The following is a 15,293-nucleotide window of genomic DNA, read 5'->3' as shown; positions in this document are numbered from 1 at the left end:
AAATAAAAAGAAACTCAATGACATCAATTTAAATCCAGCAATTGTATTGTGGCAGTGATTGGTGGCTCTGTGATCTGCTAGTATTCATTCTGAGTGTTTGCTTCTGTGTTTGCTTCATCTGTTTTGCTTAATGTTTTTCAGTTTTTATTGTATACTAACCATCTGTAGACCCTTATAGGCCATTTCCACAGGATTGCCTACTACAGAGAGTGGAGACTAGAGTTTAGCTTTCCAATGAAAGGTGGTGGTAAGATTTAAATCCACTGAAAAAGTAAATACCTCTATGGTACTTTGGTGGAGAAGGTGAATCAGTTAGAGGTGCGCATCCGGGGCTTAATCGGGGATAGAGAGCAGAGTTCAATGTTATCTACCCCGGGTGCCTCAAGGAAAGTTAGTGCTCCACCGACTCTGGCATTAGAGCCTCCACAGCAGGGTGAATGAGTGGTGTCTCGGCGGCATAGTAACAAAACCTAAGCTAAAGCTAGCCCGCCTGAGCACCACGCTCCACCTATCCATCCATCCTTCCATCCATCCATTTTCTAAGCCGCTTCTCCGTCAGGGTCGCGGGGGGGTGCTGGAGCCTATCCCAGCAGTCTTCGGGCGGAAGGCAGGATACACCCTGGACAGATCACCAGTCCATCACAGGGCAGACAGACAGACACAGACAGTCACTCACACTCCTAGGGGCAATTTAGCACGTCCAGTTGGCCTGACTGCAGGTCTTTGGACTGTGGGAGGAAACCGGAGAACCCGGAGGAAACCCACGTAGACACGGGGAGAACATGCAAACTCCACACAGAGAGGACCCTGTTCGCCCGCCTGGGGAATCGAACCCAGGCCCTCCTTGCTGTGAGGCGACAGTGCTACCACGCTCCACCTATTCACGTGTCAAACAGGTTTTCTCCACTCTGTGAAACACCCACCAAGGAGCCTGTCAGAAGTGCTCTGGTTATAGGAAGCTCTATTGTGCGACACGTGAAACTAGCTACTCCTTTAGGAACACCAGCAGCTAGAATTATCTGCTTACCAGGAGCCAGGGTGCCAGACATTAGCAGCAGCCTTAAGCTATTAGCAAAGAATAGATATTTGAGGATAGTGGTTCATGTAGGTGGCAATGATATTCAAATGCGGCACTCTGAAGTCTCTAAGAGTAATATTAAAGAGGTGGTCAAAATAGCCCATGCGATGTCCGATGCCATAATATGCTCTGGCCCTATTCCAAGATGACAGGGTGCTGAAGCTTATAGCAGGCTTTGGGCACTACACTGCTGGATGTCCAAGTGGTATGCAGAAAATCTTGTGGGCTTTATAGATAATTGCCCCAAGTTTGAGGGGAAGTCTGGTCTCGTAGGGCGGGATGGTGTTCACCCCATGTGGGAAGGCGCCGCTCTGCTATCATGCAGCATAGCCCATAGTCTGTTAGTTAGTCGGCAGAGCAAGATAGATAGTTGCTGACTGTTCAGGGCTGGGACCAGGCAGCAGACAAACAGGCTGACCGTCTGCTCGCTGCCTTGAGATGTCACCTAGGTACAACTATATCGAGTTTCACTGCCCTGATTTAAACACAAACTTAGAAAATCTCAATCAGTTTGTTTAAATAACTAAATTAATATAAAAATATCAGATCCAGTGTCTAACTGCAGCGTCTCTGAACTAAGCTTTGGTTTTTTTAATACAAGATCCCTCAACTCTAAGGCTCTCACTGTAAACGATACAATAACTTATCATAAAATTGATGTGTTATGTCTCACAGTAACATGGATTAAACCTGATGAATATTTTGCATTAAATTAAGCCACCCCTCTAGGTTATAATTATGTACAACCCCAATTCCAATGAAGTTGGGATGTGTAATCTACCAAAATAATCTAGATATTCATCAGAAACACTGTGACACTTTCACTTCCTTTGAGGTCCTTTCCATTCATGTTACAGGCCACCAGGGCCCTACTCTGAATTTTTTAAATAATTTAGTGATTTCGCTGCAAACCTGGCTGTGTGCAATGATAAAGTAATAATTGTAGGAAATTTTAATATTCACTTTGAGAAGGTAGATGACCCACTAAAAAAGGCATTTACTTCAATTCTAGACTCTGTTGGTTTTACCCAAAATGTAACAGGGCCTACACACTACTGCAGTCACATGTTAGATTTAGTTTTGACACTAGGTCTTAACCCAGAAAGCTTAATATCCTACCGCAAACCTCAGCAGTCTCCGACCATTACCTAATTTCATATGAGCTCCGTCTTAGCCATAATATATGTACGTCCCTTCGTTATTCTACAAAGCGCTCAATAAAACCGTTTACCGCCCTACAATTTATAGAAAATCTGCCAGAACTATCAACGCCAGTTTTCACTCCATCAGACCCAATGGAACTAGATTTACTAACCGATTATTTAGAAAATACCTTCCGATCCACTTTAGAAAATGTGGCGCCACTTAAAATAAAAAGAATAAGGCAGAAAAAGCTCGCCCCGTGGTACAATGATAAAACCCATACCTTAAAGCAAACAGTTCGGAAACTAAAGCGGAAATGGCGACAAACCAAGCTGGAAGTGTTCCACTCTGCCTGGAAGGACAGCCTTATAGAGTATAGAAATGCTCTCACAAAAGCTCGCTCAGCATATTTGGCCTCGCTGATTGAGAATAATAAATATAATCATAGAGTTCTGTTTAGTGTGATTTCCAGAATCACAAAAATTCAGGCAGGTACTGAACCAGAAATCCCAGCAACTCTCACCAGTGAAGTTTTTATGGACTTCTTTAATAATAAAATTGAAAATTAGACAACAAATTCAACCTACAGTATTAAATCCAACTTGGCTGTCATCTGACTTGGCTGATATAAAACAAAACACAGTTGTAGAAAAGAGCCTGGAAACTTTTTATCCACTCCCACAGCTAGAACTAGAGAAGATTATCTCCTCTGCAAATTGCACAACCTGCATACTCAATGCAATTCCCTCAAAATTACTTTAATTCCCAAAAAATTTACTTTTGTGCTGTGGGGGATAAATAGGTGACTGCTTCACCTATTTTGTTCACAAGAAACAAAATGCAGAGAAGGTTCACCACTCAACAGGCATTGGAACGGATCCTGAGTAACACCAACCCTTGTGACTCAGATGGAGAAGACATAGTCCTTCAACCGGATTCGGACTCTGAGCTGTCTTCAGGTTAGATTTCTCAAATTACCTATTTCCATTTTCTGACTCTCTTTTTTATTTAGAACCAAAACAAAATGTTAATTTTTAATTATTTATCTTGCAGATGAGGAGACTCCTCCTCCGCAAAAGATGGTACAGTGTGGCGTGAAGAACAAGTGGGGAAACGTCTCCATTTCACCCCAATAGAACCGTACCCTACAGCTGGAGAGCCAAGAGCTAAGGCCAGACGAAGTGTCCGGAGTCGCCTTCAGAGCTTCCTCTGTTTTATCACTCTTGACATGCTTCGTAGCATTCAAGAATGGACGACACAACATGCACGTCACACGGAGCAGCACCTACACTTTGATGACATGTTCACACGCAGTGAGCGAGCGGAGACCGATAAGTTTGCTGCAATCTCTGATGTGTGGAGATCATTTGTCACCAACTGCATCGCATCCTACAACCCTGGTCGACACATCACTATTGATGAACAGCTATTCCCGTCAAAGACTCGCTGCTGTTTTCTGCAATACATTGCAACAAAACCAGATAAGTTTGGTATTAAGTTTTGGGTGGCTTGCGACTTGAAATCAAAGTACATCTGTAATGTCCTCCCATGTCTTGGCAAGGACCCCAGTCGTCCCAACAGGGAGAGACTGTAGTGATGTGGCTGATGGAACCATTCATGGACAAGGGCAGAACTGTAACCACAGACAATTTCTTTACATCACTCTCACTTGCACGACTGCTTAGCCGGAAAACCACTATCCTCGGCACAGTCAACAAGAGTCGCCGGGAAATTCCTCAATCCGCTAGACAGATGGACCGCACTGAATTCTTCACTCAGGTGATTTCAACCACTGGAGCAACACTGACAGTATATGCACCCAAACAGAAGAAGGTCGTTTACATTCTCAGCAGCATGCACAGTGTGGTTGAGAGTGAGGATACCACCAAAAGGAAGCCAAACACGGTCACACAATACAACAACACAAAGTGCGGGGTGGATGTAATGGACCAAATGCGGGAGTACAGCGTGCATGCAGGAACACGGAGATGGCCAGTCGCCTTGTTCTACAACATGATTGACATGGCAGCACTAAATGCACATGTGCTTTATCAGGCATGCACTGGGGTGCAGGAGAGACGGGTGGACTTCCTGGTTGAGCTTGCAAAAGAGTTGGGTGACTCTCATGTGAATGAGAAGAAGGCACGCAAGGAGAAACTGCTTCGGCAACAACCTTCCACACCCAGCCCTGGCAAAAGGGCAAAGTGTCAGGTCAACCGTCAATGCACGAACAATTGTGCAACTGAGAGATGTGTCGACTGCTACAAATACACGTGTGGTAAATGTAGTGCCAGGTATGTTCTGACAGTGCAGACTGACTGCTGAGTGAGTGCTGAAATGCTAGCCACACAAAGAAATGGCACTTATTTGGAAACAAATAAGAGTTTACCTTGCTGTAAAATTTTTAATTCTCTATTTAAAATAATAAAAAAAAATAATTGTTTGCTTTTTTGCTCAAATAAAACTAAACTAAATACAAAATGTATAATATTTATATTATCAAATACAATAAACTGAATAGAACTAACTAGAAACTAAATAGCTAAACTCAATGGCAAACAACAACCTCCTGTGGTGCGCCAGTAATGGCCTTATTTACAGAACAAAAGACGGTGATTAAAGACCCCTCTCTGGGACTTCTAGTGTTAAAGAAGTACTGCCAGTCATTATAAACCCTCTTTTAACTATAGTAAACTCATCCCTTAGTCTGGGCTATGTTCCCAAAGCCTTTAAACTAGCAGTTATCAAACCTCTGATCAAGAAACCAAATCTTGATGTTAGCATATTGTCTACTAACAGGCCTATTTCTAACTTACCATTTATATCTTGATAACGAAGATCTTAGAAAAAGCTGTGGCCCAACAACTTAGTTCATATCTACATAAGAACCATATATATGAAAAATTCCAATGTGGATTCAGGCCGCATCACAGCACTGACACAGCTCTAGTTAAGATAGCTAATGATCTTCTTCTTGCCTCTGATCAAGGCTACGTATCCCTGTTAGTGCTACTTGACCTCGATACAATAAACCACAATATTCTCCTAGAAAGGTTAGAAAACATGTTTGGAATCACAGGGACAGCCCTATCATGGTTCCAGTCTTACCTAACAGAATGTTATTAGTTCATCAGTGTAAACAATTTATCTTCCAGTTATTCAAAAGTAAGATTTGCAATTCCGCAAGGCTCTATTTCAGAACCATTATTATTTAGACTATACATGTTACCGTTAGGAAGTTATAAGTAACCATGGCATTAACTTTCATTGTTATGCAGACAATATTCAACTGTACATATCAGCCAAGCCTGAGGACAAATACAGATAAAAGAAAATAGAGGACTGTGTAAAAGATGTGAAATGCTGGATGTTATGGAACTTCCTCCTTCTAAACAGTAACAAAACAGAGGTTCTCCTTCTGGGTCCTAAATTGGCAAGAAATAAACTACAGGTTTTAATTTAAATTTGGCTCAGCAGCAAAAAATCTTGGCGTTATAATAGATTCAGATTTATCATTCGATCAACACATAGGCAGCATCACTAGGACAGCTTTTCTACATCTTCGCAACATTGCCAAGATAAGAAATGCCCTATCCCTGTGTGATGCAGAAACACTAGTACATGCCTTTATTATTTATAGGCTAGACTACTGTAACGCACTACTGTCAGGATGTATGAGCAGGAATTTAAGCAAACTTCAACTAGTCCAAAATGCTGCAGCCAGGGTCCTCATTAAAATTGAAAATTTGATCATATCAGTCCAGTGCTATCATCACTTCATTGGTTGCCTGTTAAATTCCGTATTGATTATATTATATATATATATATATATATATATATATATATATATATATATATATATATATATATATATATATATATATATATATATATTAATTATATTGATTGATTATAAAATTCTTTTATTGACGCATAAAACCGTACATGGTCTCGCACCTGAGCAAGACCTTATCTCCCGTTATGAGCAATCACGACTTCTCAGATCCCAGAGTGCTGGCTTATTAATAGTTCCTAGAATTCATAAGGCTGCAGCTGGGGGAAGAGCTTTTTCTTATAAAGCCCCCAAACTCGAACGATTTTCCAGAAAATGTTTGGGACTCAGACACAGTCTCAATCTTTAAAAGTAGGCTGAAAACTCACTTGTTCAGTTCAGCTTTTGGTAGCTAATAGTAGCTTAGATAAAGGCAGCAGATCCAGGGGTCCATGGACACAGGGAATTAGAGTAAACTGAGATGCTGGTGCTGTCGTCCCGCTGCTTGCACACGGTCACTCAGGTTTGTGGACAGCGGAGCGGAGGGACATCAAACTGTTTCAGACTGCTCTCGTGTCTGTGTGTCCTAGTTCTCTCCTTTTAGTTAAGCTGTCATAGTCAGATCTGCCGGAGTCATTAACCACACTCTCTAAATGTTTACATTCCCTGTTTACGTAAAAACAGAGAGAATAAAACTAATTCCCTCTCCCGGCCTTTCTTCCGAGTATACAACCACCCACATGTCTGGCCGGACTCTGAAGGATGACTGACTGTCGAGCCCTCCTGCTACCCACTTCAGACCAGCTGCCCATGTCCCAGCTACTGCCACCTACCTTGGACTACACTAGATTTCATAGACTCCTAGCTATTACTACTACTATTAATATTAGTAGAATAAATCACTTGTAGGTAGTTTGACCAGAGGAGGATGGGTCCCCCCTGGTGAGCCTGGTTTCTCCCAAGGTTCCTTCCTCAGTTCTGCGGGAGTTTTTCCTTGCCACTGTTGCCCCTGGCTTGCCCACCGAAGGTTTTTTACATTCTTGTTAAAACTTTGTCTTTTCTGGAATTCTGTGAAGCTGCTTTGTGACAACATCCGTTGTAAAAAGTGATAAAATACAAATAAATTTGATTTGATTTATGTAAAATCGTCCAACAGTTTAAGAACAACGTTGCTCTATATGCAATTGCAAGGAATTTAGGGATTTCATCATCTACAGTCCATGATATCATCAAAAGATTTAGAGAGCAAGGCAGAAAACCAACATTGAATGCCTGTAACCTTCAATCCCTCAGGCAGCACTGCATTAAAAACCCACATCATTCTGTAACAGATATTACCACATGGGCTCAGGAACACTTGAGAAAACCATTGTCAGTGAACACAGTTTGTCGCTCCATCTACAAGTGCAAGTTAAAACTCTGCCATGAAAAGCGAAAGCCATATATCAACAACACCCAGAAACGCCGCCGGCTTCTCTGGGCCGGAGCTCATCTGAGATGGACTGACACAAAGTGGAAAAGTGTCCTGTGGTCTGATGAGTCCACATTTCAAATTGTTTTTGGAAATCGTGGACATAGTGTCCTCCGGGCCAAAGAGGAAAAGGACTGTCCGGATTGTCATCAGCACTAGGTTCAAAAGCCAGCATCTCTAATGGTATGGGGGTGTGTTAGTGCCTGTGGCATGGGTAACTTGCACATCTGTGAAGGCACCATTAATGCTGAAAGGTACAGTTTTGGAGCAACATATCGCTGTTGTTGGGAGAAAACCTCATATCTCCAAAATGGTAACTGTACAGGAGAAGGAAAAAAAAAAAAAAAAAAAAAAAAAAAAAAAAAAACACTTCACTTTTAATGTAAGTCAATGTAACCAGATATTTTTTCCAAGTAATTATTGGTACTTTCTTTTGGTCCATTCATCATGAACTTTGCACACAATGTGAAGGACAACAGGTATTTTCAAATTATGCCAAAACCTGAAAAATATCAAAAATGGAGATACAAGGTTTTCTTCCAACAACAGCAATATGCACATGTTACATGGTAGAGAAAGTAATAATTGCAGGAGATCTTAATATTCACTTTGAGAACACATCAGATCCATTAAAAAAGGCGTTCATTTATTTTAGACTCTGTAGGCCTTAGACACCCTTAGACACTCTAGATTTAAAGTTAAGTGATACTTTAAATCCTACAAACAGAGAAATTCCATCTCTGCATTTAACCCATTCGTGAAGTGAAACACCACATATTTACACACACAATTTAGTTTTGACTCTAGGTGTTGACATACGTAATCTAACTGTTCTTCCACAAACTTCAGAAGTTTCAGACCATTACCTAATTTCATATGAACTAGATCTTAGTGAAAATGTATATACATCACCCCATTATTGCATGAAGCGTTCAATAACACCAGATACAGTTCAACACTTTGAAATCGTTCCAGACTTATCAAGCATAGCTTTTCCTTCATCAGACCCAACAGAGTTAGACAGACTGCCTAGAAAATACGTTCTGATCAACATTAGATAACATTGCACCTGTAATAAGTCTAACAGAATCAGACACTCGCAGATTTAAAAAAAAAAAAAAAAAAAAAAAAAAAAAAAAAAACACACAAACAAACAAGGCATGGTCCAATACAGGTAAGAGTCAAAATTCCAAAAAGCAGTAACCAGATAAACAATCCGGAGTTTCATTCCTATGACGATCAGCCTGCTCATTGTGCCGTTGAAGTACCTGTTCAATCCTCTGATGCATCTGTTGCCAAACTTGCTCACTCCACTGCATCCATGAGTCCACAGCTGGAGCATCTGTCAAAGCTCCAGTCCAGGGTCCTATGGGAGGTCATACCCCAGGAAGCATTGGAATGGAGTCATTCCCGTCATAGAGCTTATGAGGGAATTTTGTGCAATCTCTGCCCACACCAAGAAACGAGACCAATCCGATGGACTCTTGTGACAGAATATTCTTAATTTTCCCAGTTCTTGGTTCATCCTCTTGCATTGGCCATTTGATTGAGGATGATATCCGGAAGTAAGACTAACCGATACTCCAATGTTTTTAAAGAATGCTGCCCAAACTTGTGAAGTAAACTGAGGTCCACAGTCTGACAGTGTCCTCAGGTATTCAGAATAAATGAAAAACATGGTTAAACAAGGCTTCAGCTGTCTGGAATGCACTATGAATGGAGGGAAACGGGACAAAGTGGACACCTCGGGAAAAGCGATCTACAATGGTGAGAATGGTGGTATGCCCTTGCGATTCAGGTAAGAGTCTACAAAGTCTACTGCTAGATGTGACCAAGATCTGTCAGGTACAGGCAAAGGAACTAACTTACCAGTAGGTGATGACTTGAGTGTCTTACATCATGAACAGTTTGAATAAGAAACTACAAGAGAGTATGTCTTCATGCATTGATTCCCACAAATACTTGTGTGACAATAACTGTCTCATCCTAGTTTCTCCTGGGTGACCCGAGGTGATAGAGTAATGCACCCAGGTGATAAGCTGGGTTTGAAAAGATAGAGGTACATAGGTCTTATCTGGAGGACATTGACTGGGAATGGTAACATTGGCTAGTTCTTTCTTTATGGCTTCGTCTATCTCCCATCTAAGGGAGGAAATTGAGACTTCTTCCGGAAAAATGCTTGTAATTGGTTCAGGATCTGTCTGATCTTGATATAGACGAGAGAGTGCATCTGCCTTAGTGTTCCTACAGCCTGGTCTATACTTAATGCTAAATTGGAAATGAGAAAAGAGCAAGGACAATCGGGCTTGTCTAGCATTAAGATGTTTTACATTTCGCAAGCATTCTAAATTTTTAATGGTCTGTCAGTACAACAAACGGGTGATTCGCTCCCTCTAGCCAATGGTGCCATTCTTCCAATGCTAACTTAACCTCCAGAAACTCTGTCTCCTATTCCATAATTATGTTTGGTGGGAGATAATTTATGAGAATAAAAAGTCACCGGGTGAGGTTTTGGAGGAGGTTTTGGCACCTACCCCTGTCTCGGTGACACTTTATCCACTGCTCTAAATTCAATATCATGCTGCTATAGCAACTTGCACTCTGGACTTCATATTGCTGCTAACTGCCTACTCTCCCTCTCTTGTGTACTTTTCTATTTTGTGTTTTTTTGTATCTATTTGCTTATATTTATCTATTTTAATAACAGCTCTTGGGTGTAAACTGGACCATGAGATCTTAATTTCGTTCCACCTCATGTACCATGTGATGCGAATGACAATAAAATCTCCTTGAATCCTTGAATCTACCTCAACTGTAAAAGGTTTTAATGAATCTGGATGTTTGAGAATGGGAGCATCTGTAAAAAGCTGTCTTCAACTTCTGAAAAGCACTTTCTGCCCATTTGGTCCACTTAATCTTCTTAGGACCACCCTTGAGTAGGGACATAAGAGGGGCTGCTATAGTACTGAAGTTGTGGATAAATCTTCTATAAAAATTAGCAAAGCCTAAGAACCTCTAAGTCCTTTACTGATGATGGAACAGACCACTGGAGGACTGCATCTACTTTGTGGTCATGTATGACTGATGACATATCCTAAAAAAGAAACAGAATCGAGATGAAAGTCACACTTCTCTCCCTTTAAGAACAAGCTGTAATCCAACAGCCTCCTAAAAACTGAACAAATATGTTGTACATGGGTAGCTTTATCAGGAGAACATACCAGGATGTCATCTAAATATGCGATTACATATTTCCGTACCATGTCTCTTAAGACCTCATTAATGAACGCTTGAAACACTGAGGTGGGGGGGGGGGGCACTATATTCATAGTGCCCCCTAACGGCCACAAATGCCATCTTCCACTCATCCCCTTCCCTGATCCTAAAGAAGTTATAGGCACTTCTTAAATACAATTTAGTGAAAATCTGAGCTCCTTTGAATTGTTCTAGTGCCACAGGTACTAGGGAAAGCAGATGTGTGTACTCCTTGGTCATTTGATTAAGGGCACAATAATCTATACAAGGACACAAACCCCCATCTTTCTTTTTAATGAAGAAGCTGGATGCTATGGGAGAAGTAAAAGGCCTAATGAAACCTTGTTCCAAAGCTTCCTGAAAATAGATATCCATGGCTTTCTCTTCTACTTGAGTCAGAGGGTATAGCTTAGCCTTAGGAAATGTATAATCATCTACTAGTTCTATAGCGCAGTCATATTCTCAGTGTGGTGGTAATTTGGTAGCATTATATTTATTAAATACGTCTTAAGTCTAGATATTCTGTAGGGACTTGGACTGTGAGGTCAGCATTCAGGCTTTCAACTGAAGTAGAGAGACCGATAAGGAAGGTCGAGTCAAACATGAGTGAAAACAAAAATCTGACTATCTGAGGACCATGTGATCAGACCAGGAAATGGATGAATGTCTAACCAAGTCAGACCTAATATCTCAAACTTGGATTGTTCTAGTACCAAAAAGGATAGGGTTTCCTTATGAAGAGCACTGGTTTGGATTTCCAGTGATTGAGTCACTTTGGAGATGAATCCCATGCCCACTGGTCCTCCATCCAGTGCCACCACCTTTAATGGCATCTTGAGTTCTTGCACTGGTATCTGCATCTGTTCCACGAGTCAGGCATGTATAAAATTTCCTTCCGTTCTGGAATCCATCAGGGCTGAAAACAGATTTGGGATGACGGTATACAATAAACTCATCAGTAAATGGCTCTACCACAATACCAGCATAGATATTCTCTCATCCAGCGCATTCTCTCTCCGGGTGTCAAACGGGAGGAAACACACTGCATAGGTTCAGATGTATCGTTGTGTTCTGTTGTTGTTCTTGGTCTGGTGGCTAGTCTTTTGATAGTTCTTCCTGTTGTTGACATTGTGTTGATGCAATAGATGATCCAAGTGAACTGCCAGAGTGATGAGCTGGTCCATGTTCAGGTCGTTGTCTTTACAGGCAAGTTCAGTCAGTATCTCAGGGTTCAGCCCTTGACATAAATTTACCATAAGCACAGCCTCATTCCATCCACTGCTAGCGGCTAAAGTATGGAAATGAGAGAGTAGTCCACCACAGTGGAAGTTCCCTGATGTAACTTCGTTAATAGTTCCCCATTAACATTGCCTTCATACTGATGATCAAAGACAGTCTTGAACTCCTTAAGGTATTGGGAATAGCAGAGACTATGAATGTTACTCCAACTAGTTGTTGCCCATTCCAGAACTCTGTCCGTCAAACACAAAACAAAGGCATTCTTAGCTTGAACGGAGCTGGAATTACCAAAGTAAAATGTCACACTGTAACAAAAAAAAAAAGAAAAAAAAAAAAAAAAAAAAAAAAAAAAAAAAAAAAAAAACACTGCATTTGTCTGGACCACCATCATATTTCTCAGGCTTGCCCATGGGAAAAACAGTGAGAGTAGCCTCAGCTTGAATTAGTGGCCTAGTGGCATTCACCTCAGTCTCAGCTAGATTCATGCTCCGAAGCAGAGTGCTTAATCCTCTAACACTCACTAGTAGTTGGGCTAACTGTGTCTGTTGTTCAGATTGTTGGTGAGCTAAAAGATTCAAAGGAATGAGTGACTCCAGACAATACCTGTTGGTGTCTTCTGAGAAACAGCCCTTGCTCTGTCAGAGCTTTTTGAAACACCTCCGGGTCTGCCATCTGCATTGCAGGTGAGGTATTCTGTAACGAGATCACACGCTCACAGATATAAAAGGAGGCTTTACTGATCACAATCTAATCTCAATGTCACAGAACAGGCATGGGTCAAACCAATCAGGCAGAAGATAAACAATATCACACACATACCACCAGGCGAACAGTCCAAAAGGGAAAAGGCAAAAACATGGTCCAAACACAGGCAAGAGTCAAAATTCCAAAAAGCAGTAACCAAATAAACAATCCACAGGGCAGAGCAAAAAGGGCAAAGTCAGAAAACAAAGTCTGTGGTCATAAACAGGAACATGAGTCAAAGTAAATGCTTAGCAGATCACAGGATAAATTCAATACCTCACAACATTCTAATCTAAAGCCCGGGCTCTTATACTAAACTATGTCAGTCACATGGTCAACACCACAGGTGTCTCACATCAGTAACCCGGTGAACAAGATCGCTGATAGGTGCGCCCAGTCATGTGAGGAGTCATGAGATCCCCCATAGGATTCTGGGAAATAGAGTTCATATCCAATGAGGCACGCACAGGATGCGTGACAGCACCTATAAAAATTAAAATGATGCAACAGAAAAAGCTTGCTCCATGCTACAAAAATGAAATATGCAATTTAAGACAGACAGTATGGAAATTAGAGTGCAAATGGTGACAAACCAACCTGGAAGTATTTCACTCTGCTTGGAAGGGCAGCCTTAGCAGGTACAGAAAGGCACTTACTAAAATACGCTCGGGATATCTATCCTCACTTATCAAAATCAGCAAAAACAATCCTTTTATTTAGTTTTATTTAGCGCAATCGCAAAACTTACCAAAAACCATGCAGGATCTGTAACTCAAATACCCGCCAACTATAGCAGCAATGATTTCATGGACTTATAGAAGAAAGACTGGAAACATTTTGTCCACTTCAACAGTCAGAACTAGAAAAAAATGATCTCTTCCTCAAATTCTGCAACATGCACAATTGACATGATTCCAACAAACATTTAAACAAGCCATATACTATATACTAATATAGCTATATACTACCAGCTATAATTAAACCAATTTTAACAATAATTAATTCTTCTCTTAGCCTAGGTCATGTACCCAAATCATTCAAACTAGCAGTGATTAAACCTTTGATAAAGAAGCCAAATCTTGACCCCAGCAATTTGTCTAGCTATAGACCTATTTTCAACTTTCCATTTATCTTTAAGATTTTAGAAAAAGCTGTAGCCCAGCAACTCTGTTCCTTTCTACATAAGAACAACATAAATGAAAAATTCCAATCTGGTCCCTGCCACAACACAGAGACAGCTCTAGTTAAGATAACAAATGATCTTCTTCTTGCCTCTGATCAAGGCCACGTATCTCTGCTGGTACTACTCGATCTAAGTGCAGCTTGGGACACTATAGATCACTCTATAATCTTGGACAGATTGGAAAACGTGGTTGGAATTACAGGAATAGCGTTACCCTGGTACACATCCTACCTCACTCACCGGTTTCAGTTCATACAATTAAATAATGTATCATCTAATTATACAAAATGAAATATGAAGTTCCACAAGGTTCTGCTTTAGGTCCTCTGTTATTCACGTTATACATGTTACCATTAGGCTTAGTTATAAATAGACATGGAATTAGTTTCCACTGCTATGCTGATAATACACAGCTGTACATATCAGCCAAACCAGATGATAAATCCAGATTAAATAAAATAGAAGATTTTGTAGAATATATAAGACACTGGATGCTGCAGAACTTCCTTTTTTTTAAGCCCAGATAAAACAGAAGTTCTCCTTCTTGGTCCAAATCCTGCTCGGAATAAATGTTCAGATTTAATGTTAAATCTTGCTGACTGCTCTGTAGTACCTCATTCAGTCATCAAAAATCTTGGTGTGACAACAGATTCAGATCTGACATTTAATCAAGACATAGGTAATATTACAAAGACAGCATTTCTTCACCTCCGAAACATTTCAAAGTTAAGAAATGCGTTATCCCTATGTGACGCTGAAAAATTGGTACATGTCTTTATAACTTCAAGACTAGACTACTGCAATGCATTGTTGTCATGATACTCCGGCAGGAACCTAAGCAAACTTCAATTAGTTCAGAATGCTGCAAGCTAGAGTACTCACTAAAACCAGAAAATTTGATCACATCAGCCCAGTTTTATCAGCGTTACACTGGCTTCCTGTCAAATTTGGTTTCGACTATATAATTCTTTTATTGACGTATAAAGCCCTGCACGGTCTCACTCCGGAGTACCTGCAAGATCTTATTTCCCATTATGAACCGCCACGTTTACTCAGATCACAGGATGCTGGTTTTCTACTGGTCCCCAAAATTCAGAAGACTTCAATGGGGGGAAGAGCTTTTTCTTACAAATTCCCCAAATTGTGGAATAATCTCCCAGTTAATGTTCAGGACTCTGACACAGTCTCAACCTTTAAGTCTAGACTGAAAACATATTTGTTTAGTTTAGCTTTTGATAATTAGCCTACCCCTTTAGATAAAGGCAGGAGATCCAGGGGTTCATGGACACAGAGGCTTATGTTAAACTGAGATGTTGGTGCTGTTGACCCACCACTTCACGTGATCACACAGGTTTGTTGACGGTGGAGTGGGGGGATTCCAGTGTCTCAGGGTACTCTCATATGTATG

General features: G+C 40.8%; 1 long non-coding RNA gene across 1 annotated transcript; it reads right to left on the bottom strand.

Annotated features, from left to right (window-relative positions):
* Nucleotides 1–11,193: 11,193 nt before the first annotated feature.
* LOC108424673 lies at nt 11,194–12,971 on the bottom strand. The gene is made up of 3 exons (XR_001857636.1): nt 12,778–12,971; nt 12,562–12,651; nt 11,194–12,191 (listed from the first exon to the last, which is right to left on the bottom strand). It is a non-coding gene; the product is annotated as an uncharacterized LOC108424673 (long non-coding RNA).
* Nucleotides 12,972–15,293: the final 2,322 nt, after the last annotated feature.

The sequence above is a fragment of the Pygocentrus nattereri genome, chromosome 21, assembly GCF_015220715.1.
Source record: "Pygocentrus nattereri isolate fPygNat1 chromosome 21, fPygNat1.pri, whole genome shotgun sequence".
NCBI lineage: Eukaryota > Metazoa > Chordata > Actinopteri > Characiformes > Serrasalmidae > Pygocentrus > Pygocentrus nattereri.
Note: the sequence above shows the minus strand (reverse complement) of the source record. Positions and strands in the feature narration are given on the sequence as shown.